We start from the raw sequence: 18,897 nt of genomic DNA, 5'->3' as shown, positions 1-18,897 counted from the left end.
CCCGAGGGAGGTGTTTAGGGCACGTCCAACCGGTAGGAGGCCACGGGGAAGACCCAGGACACGTTGGGAAGACTATGTCTCCCGGCTGGCCTGGGAACGCCTCGGGATCCCCCGGGAAGAGCTAGACGAAGTGGCTGGGGAGAGGGAAGTCTGGGTTTCCCTGCTTAGGCTGTTGCCCCCGCGACCCGACCTCGGATAACCGGAAGATGATGGATGGATGGATGGAAATCGGTCTAAGCCTGGGTCCCTGGAGAGGGGGTCCAGACTGAGGCCAAGGGGGGAAAAAAACAACTCAGAGCCAAAGTAGACATCCCTCTTACAACATCAAAGATCACAAAGAACATGAAAGACATTGAAGAGCAGAGCTGATGCAACCAGCCACTTCTACATACAGCTATGAATAAAAAGTAAACATATCCACGCCATCATCTGCTGGGGTGGAGAGAGCATGGCCCGAGACAGGAGCAGACCCAACACAGCAACCGAGAGAGGCGACTCCACTCTGCCGCCAACCAACTCTCGGCCAGTGTCAAGTCCGCATGGATGAGCGAGGACATGTCCGAGAAGACTGAGGTTTCCGACACCTGCTCATTCGGCCAAAACACTGTGAAGCTTGTCCGTCCGGGCGCTGAGTGCTTGCTCCGCAGCCCTGTCTCTTCATCCACATCTCCTCCAGTCTCTCCAAACAGACTCTGGTGTGGCAGAGACCCAGCAGCTGGTCTCCATGGCCAGTAGGCTCCCGGGAGGCAGATCCAGAAGTCCACAAAAAAGCACCATGGAAGTCAGGAAAGTGCCACCCCTTGTCACATATTCCCAAAGGGTCTATATATATATATATATATATATATATATATATATATATGTCTTGATTGGATTATCCAGAGAATAGTGCTCGATACCGTGGTAGAGCGCAATTTGTAGGTGTGGGAAAAATCACAAGACTACTTCATCTCTACAGAACTGTTTCATGAGGGGTTCCCTCAATCATCAGGAAATTTTAATGGAAGCATTCACATACAATGGTTTGTATAGGGCACAGAGTGGGTGGGTACAGGCAGGCGTAGGGGTGTGGTGATTGGCTCATGTGTTACCTAGGAGGTGTTTCCGTCTGTGGCGGCATGTTGAAATGATTTCACTGCGCTTGTTGAGGGATGACAGGTTTGGATGATATATAATAAACAGTTTCTCTTTTAAGCATAGGTTGCATCATTTATTACCACTGTTGTAAGGTGAGCTGGATGCAAGAATTTGCCATGTTATTGAATATTCAACATTATTGTCTTTGAGGTTCCAAATGTGTTTGCTGAGTTCTGTAGAATTCCGCAAAGTCTGGTTTCTAAAGGAGGCGTTGTGATTATTCCATCTTGTTTTGAACGCTCCTTCGGTTAATCCTACGTACGTGTCGGATGTGTTAATGTCCTTGCGTGTTACCTTTGCTTGGTAAACGACTGATGTCTGTAAGCACCCTCCGTTGAGAGGGCAATCAGGTTTCTTGCGACAGTTACATTCATTATTGGTTTCAGAGTCGTTTAGTCTGGGGGTAGGCAGTCCTTTTGCAATTGCTTTGTTGTGGTTTGAAATAATTTGTTGTATGTTATTCATACAGCTGTAGCTCAATTTAATGTTGTTCTTGTTGAATATTTTTCTTAGGGTGTTGCCTTTGGGGAAGTGTTTGTCGATCAGAGTGAGGAACTTGCGGCCGATGTTGGTTGAGACGTTTTGGCTGAATGGCGGATTGTACCAGATGATGTTGTTTCGTTTTCTGCTCTTTTTTGGTTGGTTTCCTGGAGTGGGTTCATAGGTGAGGGTGAAGTTGTATCCGCTTTCATCAAGTGCTTTCTGGTACGGGGGGGTTGCTTGGTCGAATTCAGCTTTGCTAGATGACAGCATCGATAGGCTTTTATTAATTCCAGTATATATATATATATATATATATATATATATATATATATATATATATATATATATATATATATATATATATAAAATAACACAATACTGTATTTTCGCCACATCACATATTTTGTTTTTGTTTCTTCAAGGCTAGAGCAGTGGAGCAAGCCTTGCTGTCTTTTTTATTCTATGTGTTTGGATTACTTTTTGAGGCCCTTAACAGGCATTTTGCAGCCGTGTCAGGTATGGCCCAAAATTTGAGATTTTGGGCACCCTGAAAATTTAATTTCAAAATTGGCTCCAGCGCCACCTTTAAAATTGGAAAAAAAAAATAGAGGTCAAATGTAACGAGAAAAGTTGCAATGTTGACTCTCATAACACAAATTGTTATGAGAAAACAGCTCCATTTTTATTTTATCTGACCTAATAACTTTCCTCCAGAAGGTCTTATCGTCTTATCTTATCAATACCCAACAATTCGTTTAGGAGAAAAGGTGAGGCCTTTAATCCCAGGAACACCAAACCTACCGTTGTCACGCTTTGATAAAAGGATTGGACTCAGATGCAGAGTTGGGACTTTAGACAGGCTTTTATTTTGACAACTTCCTTTTACCTCCAAAGTCAAGAAATAACCCATCCATCCATCCATCCATCATCTTCCGCTTATCCGAGGTCGGGTCGCGGGGGCAGCAGCCTAAGCAGGGAAGCCCAGACTTCCCTCTCCCCAGCCACTTCGTCTAGCTCTTCCCGAGGGATCCCGAGGCGTTCCCAGGCCAGCCGGGAGACATAGTCTTCCCAACGTGTCCTGGGTCTTCCCTGTGGCCTCCTACCAGCTGGACGTGCCCTAAACACCTCCCTAGGGAGGCGTTCGGGTGGCATACTGACCAGATGCCCGAACCACCTCATCTGGCTCCTCTCGATGTGAAGGAGCAGCGGCTTTACTTTGAGTTCCTCCCGGATGGCAGAGCTTCTCACCCTATCTCTAAGGGAGAGACCCAAACTCATTTCGGCCGCTTGTACCCGTGATCTTATCCTTTCGGTCATGACCCAAAGCTCATGACCATAGGTGAGGATGGGAACGTAGATCGACCGGTAAATTGAGAGCTTTGCCTTCCGGCTCAGCTCCTTCTTCACCACAACGGATCGATACAACGTCCGCATTACTGAAGACGCCGCACCGATCCGCCTGTCAATCTCACGATCCACTCTTCCCCCACTCGTGAACAAGACTCCTAGGTACTTGAACTCCTCCACTTGGGGCAGGGTCTCCTCCCCAACCCGGAGATGGCACTCCACCCATCCATCAAGAAATAACACTATCTATAATCACAAACAAAACTACTCGGCGAAAAGGTTCCAGAAAAAGAAGGAACAACCGAAAATCACTCCGAACGGAGGAAAACACAAAAGTAAAGACGACCTATAATTGATGCCGTATATGCTATAAAAAGTATTTAACAAAAAACGCTCCAACAGGAGGACCAAAACAACATCTATGAAAATGTCTACACTACCTAATCTAATAAAGTTTTTAACAAAAATAGTCACTCAAAAAGTTGAGGAACGAATGACAAAAATTTAACTGACACTTACCACTGCGGCTGAATAACGAAATAATCCAAATCACTCTGCTGAGGAGGAAGAAAGGAAAACCTCAAAATATTCACAAAGGGGTTCAGGATCAAGGGACATAAGCACAAGACAAGGCAAGGCATGGACAAAGACATGGACGCTAGAGAGCACGAATAAACGAGACAATCTGGCACAGAACAAAGGAAGGAGTGAGCTTATAAAACACATGAAGGTAATAGGGAACAGCTGGAAACAATCAGAGAACAGGGATGACGTCAGACTGATGACACAAAAGGAAGGGCGAGTGACCCGAAACGAGAGGAGAGTTACTTTTCAAATTAAAACATGCAAACCATAAGACAGAAAAACCCAACACAAGACAACTGTCAAGCATGGTGGTAGTATTACGCTTTAAGCCTGTTTTGCTGCCAATGTAACTGGTGCTTTAAATGGGATAATGAAAAAGGGAGGATTACCTCCAAATTCTTCAGGACAACCTAAAGTCACCAGCCCGGAGGTTGGGTCTTGGGCGCAGTTGGGTGTTCCAACAGGACAATGACCCCAAACACACGTCAAAAAGTGGTAAAGGAATGGCTAAACCAGGCGAGAATTAAGATTTTAGAATGGCCTTTTCCAAATTCCAGATTTAAATGTGTGGACAATGCTGAAGAAACAAGTCCATGTCAGAAAAAAACAACACATTTAGCTGAACTGCACCAATTTTGTCAAGAGTGGTCAAAAATTCAAGTGGATGGCTACCAAAAACGCCTTATTGCAGTGAAACTTGCCATGGGACATCTAAGTAAATATTAACATTGCTGTATGTTAATACGTTAATACGTTCAAAAGACTCCAGCTTATTAGTGATTCCTAGAGCCCAAAAAAAGTCTGCGGGCTATAGAGCGTTTTCCGTTCGGGCTCCAGTACTCTGGAATGCCCTCCCGGTAACAGTTCGAGATGCTACCTCAGTAGAAGCATTTAAGTCTCACCTTAAAACTCATCTGTATACTCTAGCCTTTAAATAGACCTCCTTTTTAGACCAGTTGATCTGCCGCTTCTTTTCTTTTTTCACCTATGTCCCCCCTCCCTTGTGGTCCGATGACCATGGATGAAGTACTGGCTGTCCAGAGTCGAGACCCAGGATGGAACGCTGGCCTGTATCGGTTGGGGACATCTCTACGCTGCTGATCCGCCTCCGCTTGGGATGGTCTCCTGTGGACGGGACTCTCGCTGCTGTCTTGGATCCGCTTTGAACTGAACTCTCGCGGCTGTGTTGGATCCACTATGGATTGAACTTTCACAGTATCATGTTAGACCCGCTCGACATCCATTGCTTTCGGTCCCCTAGAGGGGGGGGGTTGCCCACATCTGAGGTCCTCTCCAAGGTTCTCATAGTCAGCATTGTCACTGGCGTCCCACTGGATGTGAATTCTCCCTGCCCACTGGGTGTGAGTTTTCCTTGCCCTTTTGTGGGTTCTTCCGAGGATGTCGTAGTCGTAATGATTTGTGCAGTCCTTTGAGACTTTTGTGATTTGGGGCTGTATAAATAAACATTGATTGATTGATTGATTGATGTATACTTTTGACCCAGCAGATTTGCTCACATTTTCAGTAGACCCATAATAAATTCACAAAAGAACAAAACTTCATGAATGTTGTTTGTGACCAACAAGTATGTGCTCCAATCACTATATCACAAAAAAATATGAGTTGGGGAAATTATTGGAAACTCAAGACAGCCATGACATTATGTTCTTTACAAGTGTATGTAAACTTTTGACCACAACTAGACACCGACCTCTATTTAATGATACAACTCTAACATTTGACAACCAAACAATTAAACAAGGCGACACGGTAAAGAATCTGGGTATTATCTTCGACACAACTCTCTCCTTTGAGGCACACATTAAAAGCGTTACTAAAACGGCCTTCTTTCATCTCCGTAATATCGCTAAAATTCGCTCCATTCTGTCCACTAAAGACGCTGAGATCATTATCCATGCGTTTGTTACGTCTCGCCTCGACTACTGTAACGTATTATTTTCGGGTCTCCCCATGTCTAGCATTAAAAGATTACAGTTGGTACAAAATGCGGCTGCTAGACTTTTGACAAGAACAAGAAAGTTTGATCACATTACACCTGTACTGGCTCACCTGCACTGGCTTCCTGTGCACTTAAGATGTGACTTTAAGGTTTTACTACTTACGTATAAAATACTACACGGTCTAGCTCCATCCTATCTTGCCGATTGTACCATATTTACCATATTGTACCATACCGTATTGTACCATATGTCCCGGCAAGAAATCTGCGTTCAAAGGACTCCGGCTTATTAGTGATTCCCAAAGCCCAAAAAAAGTCTGCGGGCTATAGAGCGTTTTCCGTTCGGGCTCCAGTACTCTGGAATGCCCTCCCGGTAACAGTTCAAGATGCCACCTCAGTAGAAGCATTTAAGTCTCACCTTAAAACTCATTTGTATACTCTAGCCTTTAAATAGACTCCCTTTTCAGACCAGTTGATCTGCCGTTTCTTTTCTTTTTCTTCTATGTCCCACTCTCCCTTGTGGAGGGGGTCCGGTCCGATCCGGTGGCCATGTACTGCTCGCCTGTGTATCGGCTGGGGACATCTCTGCGCTGCTGATCCGCCTCCGCTTGGGATGGTTTCCTGATGGCTCCGCTGTGAACGGGACTCTCGCTGCTGTGTTGGATCCGCTTTGGACTGGACTCTCGCGACTGTGTTGGATCCATTGTGGATTGAACTTTCACAGTATCATGTTAGACCCGCTCGACATCCTTTGCTTTCCTCCTCTCCAAGGTTCTCATAGTCATTATTGTCACCGATGTCCCTCTGTGTGTGAGTTTTCCTTGCCCTTATGTGGGCCTACCGAGGATGTCGTGGTGGTTTGTGCAGCCCTTTGAGACACTAGTGATTTAGGGCTATATAAGTAAACATTGATTGATTGATTGATGAAATAATTGGAGCCTTAAATAAGTCAATTATTCATAACATTGAAATTAAGTCATTATTATTTTGTTCAGCCATGACAGGTTTTAAAATAAAAATCCTCACAAAAAATATTTTTGGGCACAAAAGGGCAGCACTCCTAAAAGTGTTAAAAAAAAGTGATACACAATTTATTCATTTTTTAAATTCATTTTCTTTAAGGCTTGAATCTTTACATCAACTTCAGATCTATATGTTTTATATATTATTTTTCTATTTTATGTTTTATGGCCTTTTTGTCAAAACCCGGTTTTTTATTGCGAAAAAGCAACATATGCAATATTTTTGTTAAAATTATTTCAAATTGGAGCCTTAAATAGATCAATAATTCATAACTGTCAGGCTTGCCCCGGACAGTTTGTCTATTTTTTAGTTTTTTCCTCTGCATTTGTCTGTTTCCTGTGTTTAGTATTTCCTGTCTTTTAGTTCCTGTCAAGTGCTCTTAATTTGTCAGCTTCCTGTCTTGTTCCCTGAGTGCTGTGTTCCTCCTCAGTGTGTTTAGTATATCCTGTCCTTAGTTCCTGTCTAGTGCTCTTATTTTGTCAGCTTCCTGTCTTGTTCCCTGAGTGCTGTGTTTCCCTTCAGCTGAGGCTGATTGGCATCTGGCCACACCTGTTGCCAATCAGCCTGCTCCTATTTGTACCTCCTTTGTCTTGGGTCAGTTGCTGGATCATTGTATTGTCGTGTCAATGTCATTTTCTACTTGTCATTCCTACTGGTCGTGTGAATGCAGCGTTGCGGTAAGCTATATTTGGTAGATGTTTTGTACCTTACTGTTTTTTGTTCCCTACTTCCGATTTGTTTGTTCATAGCCCTTAGTTTGTTATATCCGCCCACGTGCGTGCTTTTTGTTTGTACCCTTTGTTTGTTCTAATTCTAGTATTTTAAATTAAACTATGTTTCCCTGCAAAATGCCTCCCTCCTTCTCTGCATCTTGGGGTTCGACACCAGCTACCCCTGACAATAACATTGATTTTAAATCATTCTTATTTTTTGAACAATGACAGTTTTCCAGCAAACAAAAACTGCTGCATTGCAGCTTTGTATTATTAGTCAATAATTCATATCATTGATTTTAATTATTTTTTTATTTTTCATTTGTATGAGCATCCATCCATCCATCCATTTTCTACCGCTTATTCCCTTTTGGGGTCGCGGCGGGCGCTGGCGCCTATCTCAGCTACAGTCGGGCGGAAGGCGGGGTAAACCCTGGACAAGTCGCCACCTCATCGCAGGGCCAACAATGAAAGTTTAAAACAAAATTTGAACGCGTTTTTCACCAAGTACCACCTCAGAAAACCCTTGGCTCTCCAAGTATCACCATAATGTCAAACATTAAATTACAGCAGCGTAGTAGGCCTAAGTATTCATTAAAAACAAGCCCGATATTTTATTTAAGAGGTATATTTACTATGTTTGGCCACTGTAACATTACAGAGTCCGAACAGTAACACTGTGTGAATATTTAATTAACCAATTCTTTGGCGTACCACTAGATGGAGCCCATGTACCAAGACACAGTTTGACAATCACTCTCCTCTAAATTGCTTGTATTCAAATTAAAGTACCTATGATTGTAAACACAAAGGTGTAAGTAAGTATAGTTTTTGTAGACATAAACAAGCCCAAAATGTGTAATAAGTGCATGCATTACAGTAAATGCAGTACAATGTAAGATACAGTTAGTGTCTAGAAAGGTAAAAAAAAAAAAAAAAAAAAAAAGTACTTTACCTGTTTGAAATCCTACTTTCTCCTCCATCAAGTACTTGTAAATAATCCACACGACAGCAAGCTGGCTCATGTTTCCATCTATCCTGGAGGGAGTACCAGGGACCGCTCCCTCGGGTGATTCCCTCCTTCTACTGGGTGACTTCAACGCTCATGTTGGCAACAACAGTGAAACCTGGAGAGGCGTGATTGGGAAGAATGGCCGCCCGGATCTGAACCCGAGAGGTGTCTTGTTATTGGACTTTAGTGCTGAACACATCACAGACTGTCCACAACACACACCATGTGATTGTCGTGGTGGTAATCCTACAACCTGCTGGTGGACACGCAGTATACTACTTGAATGTACTGGAGGAAGTACATGCAGTATACTAATTGAATGTACTGATAAAGTACACACAGTATACTACTGGAATGTACTGATGGAAGTACACACAGTATACTAATTGAATGTACTGATAAAGTACACACAGTATATCAATCAATCAATCAATGTTTATTTATATAGCCCCAAATCACAAATGTCTCAAAGGACTGCACAAATCATTACGACTACAACATCCTCGGAAGAACCCACAAAAGGGCAAGGAAAACTCACACCCAGTGGGCAGGGAGAATTCACATTCAGTGGGACGCCAGCGACAATGCTGACTATGAGAAACCTTGGAGAGGACCTCAGATGTGGGCAACCCCCCCCCTCTAGGGGACCGAAAGCAATGGATGTCGAGCGGGTCCAACATGATACTGCGAAAGTTCAATCCACAGTGGCTCCAAGACAGCAGCGAGAGTCCCGTCCACAGGAAACCATCTCGAGCGGATCAGCAGCGTAGAGATGTCCCCAACCGATACAGGCGAGCGGTCCATCCTGGGTCCCGACGAGCGGTCCATCCTGGGTCTCGACTCTGGACAGCCAGTACTTCATCCATGGTCATCGGACCGGACCCCCTCCACAAGGGAGGGGGGGACATAGGAGAAAGAAAAGAAGCGGCAGATCAACTGGTCTAAAAAGGAGGTCTATTTAAAGGCTAGAGTATACAGATGAGTTTTAAGATGAGACTTAAATGCTTCTACTGAGGTAGCATCTCGAACTGTTACCGGGAGGGCATTCCAGAGTACTGGAGCCCGAACGGAAAACGCTCTATAGCCCGCAGACTTTTTTTGAGCTCTAGGAATCACTAATAAGCCGGAGTCTTTTGAACGCAGATTTCTTGCCGGGACATACGGTACAATACAATCGGCAAGATAGGCTGGAGCTAGACCGTGTAGTATTTTATACGTAAGTAGTAAAACCTTAAAGTCACATCTTAAGTGCACAGGAAGCCAGTGCAGGTGAGCCAGTACAGGCGTAATGTGATCAAACTTTCTTGTTCTTGTCAAAAGTCTAGCAGCCGCATTTTGTACCAACTGTAATCTTTTAATGCTAGACATTGGGAGACCCGAAAATAATACGTTACAGTAATCGAGACGAGACGTAACAAACGCATGGATAATGATCTCGGCGTCTTTAGTGGACAAAATGGAGCGAATTTTAGCGATATTACGGAGATGAAAGAAGGCCGTTTTAGTAACGCTTTTAATGTGTGACTCAAAGGAGAGAGTTGGGTCGAAGATAATACCCAGATTTTTTACAGAGTCACCTTGTTTTATTATTTGGTTGTCAAATGTTAAAGTTGTATTATTAAATAGAGGTCGGTGTCTAGCAGGACCGATAATCAGCATTTCCGTTTTTTTGGCATTAAGTTGCAAAAAGTTAGCGGACATCCATTGTTTAATTTCATTAAGACACGCTTCCAACTGACTACAGTCCGGCATGTTGGTCAGCTTTAGGGGCATGTAGAGTTGGGTGTCATCAGCATAACAGTGAAAGCTAATACCGTATTTGCGTATGACGTCACCTAGCGGCAGCATGTAGATGCTGAAGAGTACAGGGCCAAGGACCGAACCCTGGGGAACTCCACATGTTACCTTAACATAGTCCGAGGTCACACTGTTATAGGAGACGCACTGCATCCTATCAGTAAGATAAGAGTTAAACCATGACAGGGCTGAGTCTGAAATACCAATTCGTATTTTGATACGCTCTAATAAAATATTATGATCGACGGTATCGAAAGCAGCGCTAAGATCGAGGAGCAGCAACATAGATGACGCATCAGAGTCCATCGTTAGCAATAGATCATTAGTCAGTTTTGCGAGGGCTGTCTCAGTCGAGTGATTTGCCCTGAAACCGGATTGAAAGGTTTCACATAGATTGTTAAACGCTAAGTGCTCATTTAGCTGCTCTGCAACAATTTTTTCGAGGATTTTCGAAATAAAGGGAAGGTGAGACACCGGTCGGTAGTTTACCATGAGGTCTGGATCGAGGTTAGGTCTTTTAAGGAGAGGATGAATAACCGCTTTTTTGAATGCAACGGGAACAGTGCCCGAGGAAAGTGATAAGTTTATAATATTTAGCACTGATGGACCTAATAATACAAAAAGCTCCTTGATAAGTTTCCCAGGAAGTGGGTCAAGTAAACATGTTGTTTGTTTTATTCCATTTACACGTTGTAACAATCCTTCTAATGTTATTTCATCAAAACGAGAGAAACTATTTTGGATATTTGCAGTATCCGCTGTATATACAATCGTATCTGTGTTACTATAACCCCGTTGTAGCTGGGACGCATTGTCTTTAATCTCCTTTCTAATAAGTTCAATTTTCTTATTAAAGAACTTCATAAAGTCATCTGCCGAATGGGTGGAGCTACTGGAAGGAGTCCCTTGTTGGGTTAGCGATGCTACTGTACTAAACAAAAATTTTGGATCGTTTTTATTAATGCGGATGAGATTTGAGTAATAATTAGTTTTAGCTAAGGTAAGCATGCGTTTATAAGTTATTAAACTATCACTCCATGCTTGATGGTGCACCTCAAGTTTAGTCGTGCGCCATTTGCGTTCCAGCTTTCTACATAATAATTTCTGAGCTCTAGTTTCTTCAGTAAACCATGGCGTACGCCTTTTTGGAGCCTTTTTTAACTTCAGCGGTGCTATACTATCAATGGTTTCGCGCAGTGCGTTGTTAAAGTTGTTAGTGAGGTTATCAATAGACCCCACATACTTTGGGAACGGTGCCATTACCGAGGGCAGTAGGTCCGCAAGAGTCGTCGTTGTGGCAGCATTAATGTTGCGGCTGCTATAGCAGTTATTATTATTATTAGCTTGCCGAACATGAGTCTGAACTTCGAATTTTATAAGGTAATGATCGGACATTACTTTAGTATACGGGAGTATCATAACTTTGGAGACGGTGATACCTCTGACAAGCACTAGGTCTATCGTATTACCGCTGCAATGCGTCGGTTCATTTATTATTTGTGTAAGACCACAGCTATCAATTATAGTCTGGAGCGCCACGCACGGTGGGTCCAATGGGGTATTCATATGGATATTAAAGTCCCCCATTATAATTATATTATCGGCGTGCGTCACTAGATCAGCAACAAACTCTGAGAATTCATTAATAAAGTCCGAATAGGGCCCTGGGGGGCGGTAGATAACGGCCAGGCACAGAGGCAGAGGTGTGGCAGACTTCATAGAAAGCACCTCAAACGATTTATATTTATTATTTAAGTTAGGACTAAAGTTAAAGTTTTCGTTGTATATTAGTGCGACAAGTATACTACTTGAATGTACTGACAAAGTACAGACAGTATAATACTTGAATATACTAATGGAAGTACACACAGTATACTACTTGAATGTACTAATGGAAGTATACACAGAACACTAATTGAATGTACTGGAGGAAGTACACACAGTATACTACTTGAATGTACTGACAAAGTACAGACAGTATAATACTTGAATATACTAATGGAAGTACACACAGTATACTACTTGAATGTACTAATGGAAGTATACACAGAACACTAATTGAATGTACTGGAGGAAGTACACACAGTATACTACTGGAATGTACTGAAGGAAGTACACACAGTATACTACTTGAATGTACTGAAGGAAGTACATGCAGTATACTAATTGAATGTACTGATAAAGTACACACAGTATACTACTGGAATGTACTGATGGAAGTACACACAGTATACTAATTGAATGTACTGATAAAGTACACACAGTATACTACTTGAATGTACTGACAAAGTACAGACAGTATAATACTTGAATATACTAATGGAAGTACACACAGTATACTACTTGAATGTACTAATGGAAGTATACACAGTACACTAATTGAATGTACTGGAGGAAGTACACACAGTATACTACTGGAATGTACTGAAGGAAGTACACACAGTATACTACTTGAATGTACTGAAGGAAGAACACACAGTAGACTAATTGTATGTACTGATAAAGTACACAAAGTATACTACTTGAATGTACTGAAGGAAGAACACACAGTAGACTAATTGTATGTACTGATAAAGTACACAAAGTATACTACTTGAATGTACTAATGGAAGTACACACGGTACACTATATGAATGTACTGAAGGAAGAACACACAGTATACTACTTGAATGTACTGACAAAAGTACACACAGTAGACTCATTGAATGTACTGATAAAGTACACACAGTATACTACTTGAATGTACTAATGGAAGTACACATAGAATACTACTTGAATATACTGATGGAAGTACACACAGTGGACTAATTGTATGTACTGATAAAGTACACACAGTATACTACTTGAATACAGTAATTGAAGTACACAAAGTATACTACTTGAATGTACTGAAGGAAGTACACATAGTATACTACTTGAGTGTACTAATGGAAGTACAGACAGTACACTAATTGAATGTACTGAAGGAAGTACACAAAGTATAGTACTTGAATGTAGTGACAAAAGTACACACAGTAGACTCATTGAATGTACTGATAAAGTACACACAGTATACTACTTGAATGTACTGATAAAGTACACACAGTATACTACTTGAATGTACTGACGGAAGAACACACAGTAGACTAATTGTATGTACTGATAAAGTACACAAAGTATACTACTTGAATGTAGTGATGGAAGTACCCACGGTATACTACTTGAATGTACTGAAGGAAGTACACACAGTATACTACTTGAATGTACTGAAGGAAGTACACACAGTATACTACTTGTATGTACTGATGGAAGTACACACGGTAGACTAATTGAATGTACTGACAGAAGTACACACATTAGGCTAATTGTATGTACCGATAAAGTACATAGTATACTACTTGAATGTACTAATGGAAGTACACACAGTATACTACTTGAATGTACTGATGGAAGTACACACAGTATACTACTTGAATGTACTGATAAAGTACACACAGTATACTACTTGAATGTACTAATGGAAGTACACACAGTAGACTACTGGAATGTACTGGAGGAAGTACACACAGTATACTACTGGAATGTACTGATGGAAGTACACACAGTATACTACTTGAATGTACTGATGGAAGTACACACAGTAGACTACTGGAATGTACTGATGGAAGTACACACAGTATACTACTTGAATGTACTGATGGAAGTACACACAGTAGACTACTGGAATGTACTGATGGAAGTACACACAGTATACTAATTGGATGTACTGATGGAAGTACACACAGTAAACTACTTGAATATACTTACAGAAGTACACACAGTAGACTAATTGTATGTACTGATGGAAGTACACACGGTAGACTAATTGAATGTAGTGATGGAAGTACACACGGTATACTACTTGAATGTACTGACAGACGTACACACATTAGACTAATTGTATGTACTGATAAAGTACACAAAGTATACTACTTGAATGTACTGATGGAAGTACACACAGTATACTACTTGAATGTACTGATGGAAGTACACACAGTAGACTACTGGAATGTACTGATGGAAGTACACACAGTATACTAATTGGATGTACTGATGGAAGTACACACAGTAAACTACTTGAATATACTTACAGAAGTACACACAGTAGACTAATTGTATGTACTGATGGAAGTACACACGGTAGACTAATTGAATGTACTGACAGACGTACACACAGTAGACTAATTGTATGTACTGATAAAGTACACAAAGTATACTACTTGAATGTACTGATGGAAGTACACACAGTATACTACTTGAATGTACTGACGGAAGTACACACAGTATACTACTTGAGTGTACTAATGGAAGTACAGACAGTACACTAATTGAATGTACTGAAGGAAGTACACAAAGTATACTACTTGAATGTACTGAAGGAAGTACACACAGTATACTACTTGAATGTACTGAAGGAAGTACACAAAGTACACTAACTGAATGTACTGATGTAAGTACACACAGTATACTAGTTGAATGTACTGACGGAAGTACACACAGTAGACTAATTGTATGTACTGATAAAGTACACACCGTATACTACCTGAATGTACTAATGGAAGTACACATAGTATACTACTTAAATGTACTAATGGGAGTACACACAGTATACTACTTGAATGTACTGACAAAAGTACACACAGTAGACTCATTGAATGTACTGATAAAGTACACACAGTATACTACTTGAATGTACTGATGGAAGTACACACAGTATACTACTTGAATGTACTGATGGAAGTACACACAGTATACTACTTGAATGTACTGATGGAAGTACACACAGTATACTACTTGAATGTACTGATAGAGTACACACAGTATACTACTTGAATGTACTGATAAAGTACACAAAGTATACTACTTAAATGTACTGAAGGAAGTACACACAGTATACTACTTGAAAGTACTGAAGGAAGAACACACAGTATACTACTTGAATGTACTGACAGAAGTACACATAGTAGCCTAATTGTATGTACTAATAAAGTACACACAGTATACTACTTGAATGTACTGATGGAAGTACACACAGTATACTAATTGAATGTACTGACAGGAGTACACACAGTAGACTAATTGTATGTACTGGAGGAAGTACACACAGTATACTACTTGAATGTACTGACGGAAGTACCCACAGTATCCTAAAGAAATGTAAAAATAGAAGTACACACAATATACTAAATGTATGTACTCATGGAAGTACATACAGTATACTAATTGAATATACCGATGGAAGTACACTTAGTAGACTAATTGAATGTAGCGATGGAATTGTACACAGTACACCAACTGAATGTACTGATAAAGTACACAGAGTATACTACTTGAATGTACTGATAAAGTACACACAGTACACTACTTGAAAGTACGGATGGAAGTACACACAGTATACTATTTGAAAGTACGGATGGAAGTACACACAGTATTCTAATTGAATGTACTGACTGAAGTACACACAGTATACTACTTGAAAGTACACATGTAAAAATGATGCTGATTCAGCACAATAATGAGGGGAACAATATTAATATTGTCTTTATTATTATCGTTATCTTCAAATAGTTTATCATAGATTAATTTAAGCATCTTTAACGTACAAATGTATCAAAGTCTTTCATTTTTACAGACGTGATTAAAAAGTCAAGTACTTTATAAGCGGGAGCAGGGCTGTCCAAAGTGTGGCCCCGGGGTCATTTGTGGCCTGCAGCTAATTTTTAACAACCCGCAGCACATTCTGAAAATATTATTAGAAAATAATACAACACATTTTAACAAAAGAGCAAACAGGTGAAATGTAAAGTGAAAAAGTTGCAATTTTGACTTAACACAAATCTGCCATGTAGGCTCTTTTTACTTTAAACTGTCATTGTGCAAAATTAATAATGATTTAAAAGCAATGTTTTGAATTATTGATCTATTTCAGGCTCCAATACCTTCACATCTAATTTTTCACTTTGAAATATTTTAAGGGAAAACATTGCATATTTTTTGTGTAAAAAAAGAATGTTTTCTTTGACAAAAAGGGCATAAAACAAATAGAAAATGCATAAAAACATGATAAAACATATTCTTGACGGATAAATACGAAATTGATCTAGAAACTTAAGCCTTAAAAGTAAAAACAATTATTTTTAAAACATTCGACTTGTTTTCAGTACTTTTATGAGTGGTTCCCTAAAAAATTTTGTGAGAATTTTTTCTTTTAAACTTTCATTGCTCAAAAGGAAAAAAAAAAAATTAAAAACAAATGTTATGAATTATTGAATATAATAATTACTTCACATCAAATATTACACTTTAAAATACTTTTAGGAAAAATATTGCATATGTTGTTTTTTCACCATAAACAGGGTTTTGACTAAAAGGCCATAAAACATAAAATAAAATAAATTAAAAAAATAATAATAATAATTAAAAAAATTAAAATAAATAAATATATATATATAACAGTTAGATCTGAAGTTGATGTAAAGATTTAACGGTTTAAAAAAAAATTAAAAAAAATAAATGAATGAATTGTGTATCACTTTTTTTTAACACTTTTAGGAGTGGGGCCCGATAATTTTAGTGGGATTGTTTTGTTTTTAAACTGTCTTTGTTAAAACAAAAATAATTAAATTCAATGTTATGAATCAATGACCAATTTTAGGGCTCCAATTGTTTCACAACAAATATTACACTTAGAATTATTTTTAGGGAAGATATTTAATATTTTGTTTTTGCCATAAAAAACGAAGTTTTCTTACACAAAAAGTGCATAAAACAAACAACAACAAAAAATCATAAAAACGTGATAAAAAGAATAAAAAGATCTGAGGTCGATCTAAAAATTTAACCGCTAAAATATATATTTTTTTAAATGTACGACTTATTTTTAAGTGAAGTGAAGTGAATTATATTTATATAGCGCTTTTTCCCTAGTGACTCAAAGCGCTTTACATAGTGAAACCCAATATCTAAGTTACATTCAAACCAGTGTGGGTGGCACTGGGAGCAGGTGGGTAAAGTGTCTTGCCCAAGGACACAACGGCAGTGACTAGGATGGCAGAAGCGGGAATCGAACCTGCAACCCTCAAGTTGCTGGCACGGCCACTATACCAACCGAGCTATACCGCTTAACACTTTAATGAGTGGCACCCTCTTGAATTCCCAATAATTTTAGTGGGATGTTTTTGTTTTTAAACTGTCTTTGTTCAAACAAAAACAATTAAAATCAACAAACAAAAATAATTAAATTCAATGTTATGAATCAATGACCAATTTAGGGTTCCAATTGTTTCACAACAAATATTACACTTAGAATTATTTTTAGGGAAGATATTTAATATTTTGTTTTTGCCATAAAAAACGAAGTTTTCTTAGACAAAAAGTGCATAAAACAAACAACAAAAAAGCATAAAAACGTGATAAAAAGAATAAAAAGATCTGAGGTTGATCTAAAAATTTAACCGCTAAAATAAACATTTTTTTTTTTAAATATACGACTTATAACACTTTTACAAGCGGCGCCCTCTTGAATCCCCACTAATTTTAGTGGGATTTTTTTGTTTTTAAACTGTCTTTGTTCAAACAAAAACAATTAAAATCAATGTTATGAATTGGTGACTTATTTAAGGCTCCAATTACTTAACATTAAATATTACAATATGTTAGTGAAACTATTGCATATTTTGTGTTTCCCATAAAAAAACAAAGTTTTCCTTGCCAAAAATGCATAAAACAAACCCCCAAAAAAGTCTAAAAACATGATAAAAACTCATAATCAACAAAAAGATCTGAGGTCTATCTAAAAATGTAATTTCTGAAAAAAAAATTATATATATATATATGTATATGTATACATATATATATAGTTGTTTTTTAAATGTACGACAAACACAAATAATTAAAATCAATGTTGTGAATTATTGACGTATTGTAGGCTCCAATTACTTAACATCTAATGTTACAATATTTTAGGGAAAATATTACATATTTTGTGTTTGCCATAAAAAAACCTGAGTTTTCTTTGACAAAAAGGGCACAAAACTATTTAAAAAAAACATAAAAACATGATAGAAATTCATAATCGACAAAAAGATCTGAGGTCGATTTAGAAATGTAACCGCTAAAAATGAAACTTATTTTTCTTTTATGTAAAAATGAAACTTATTTTTTTTTAAATGTACGACTTATTTTTAACTCTTTTATGGGTGGAGCCCTTTTGAATCCCCAATAACTTTAGAGGGATTTTTTTAATTTTTCAATTTCTTTGTTAAAACAAAAACAATTAAAATCAATGTTATAAATTATTGACTTATTTAAGGCTCCAATTACTTAACATTAAATATTACAATATGTTAGTGAAACTATTGCATATTTTGTGTTTCCCATAAAAAAAACTAAGTTTTCCCTGCCAAAAATGCATAAAACAAACCCCCAAAAAGTCTAAAAACATGATAAAAACTCATAATCGGCAAAAACATCTGAGGTCTATCTAAAAATGTAATTTCTGAAAAAAAAATTATATATATATGTATACATATATATATAGTTGTTTTTTAAATGTACGACAAACACAAATAATTAAAACCAATGTTGTGAATTATTGACGTATTTAAGGCTCCAATTACTTAACATCTAATATTACAATATTTTAGGGAATATATTACATATTTTGTGTTTGCCATACAAACACTGAGTTTTCTTTGACAAAAAGGGTACAAAACAATTTCAAAAAAACATAAAAACATAATAAAAACTCATAATCGACAAAAAGATCTGAGGTCGATTTAGAAATTTAACCGCTAAAAATGAAACTTATTTTTTTTAAATGT

This window comes from Nerophis ophidion, linkage group LG21, assembly GCF_033978795.1.
Source record: "Nerophis ophidion isolate RoL-2023_Sa linkage group LG21, RoL_Noph_v1.0, whole genome shotgun sequence".
NCBI lineage: Eukaryota > Metazoa > Chordata > Actinopteri > Syngnathiformes > Syngnathidae > Nerophis > Nerophis ophidion.
This window is presented reverse-complemented; position numbering follows the sequence as displayed.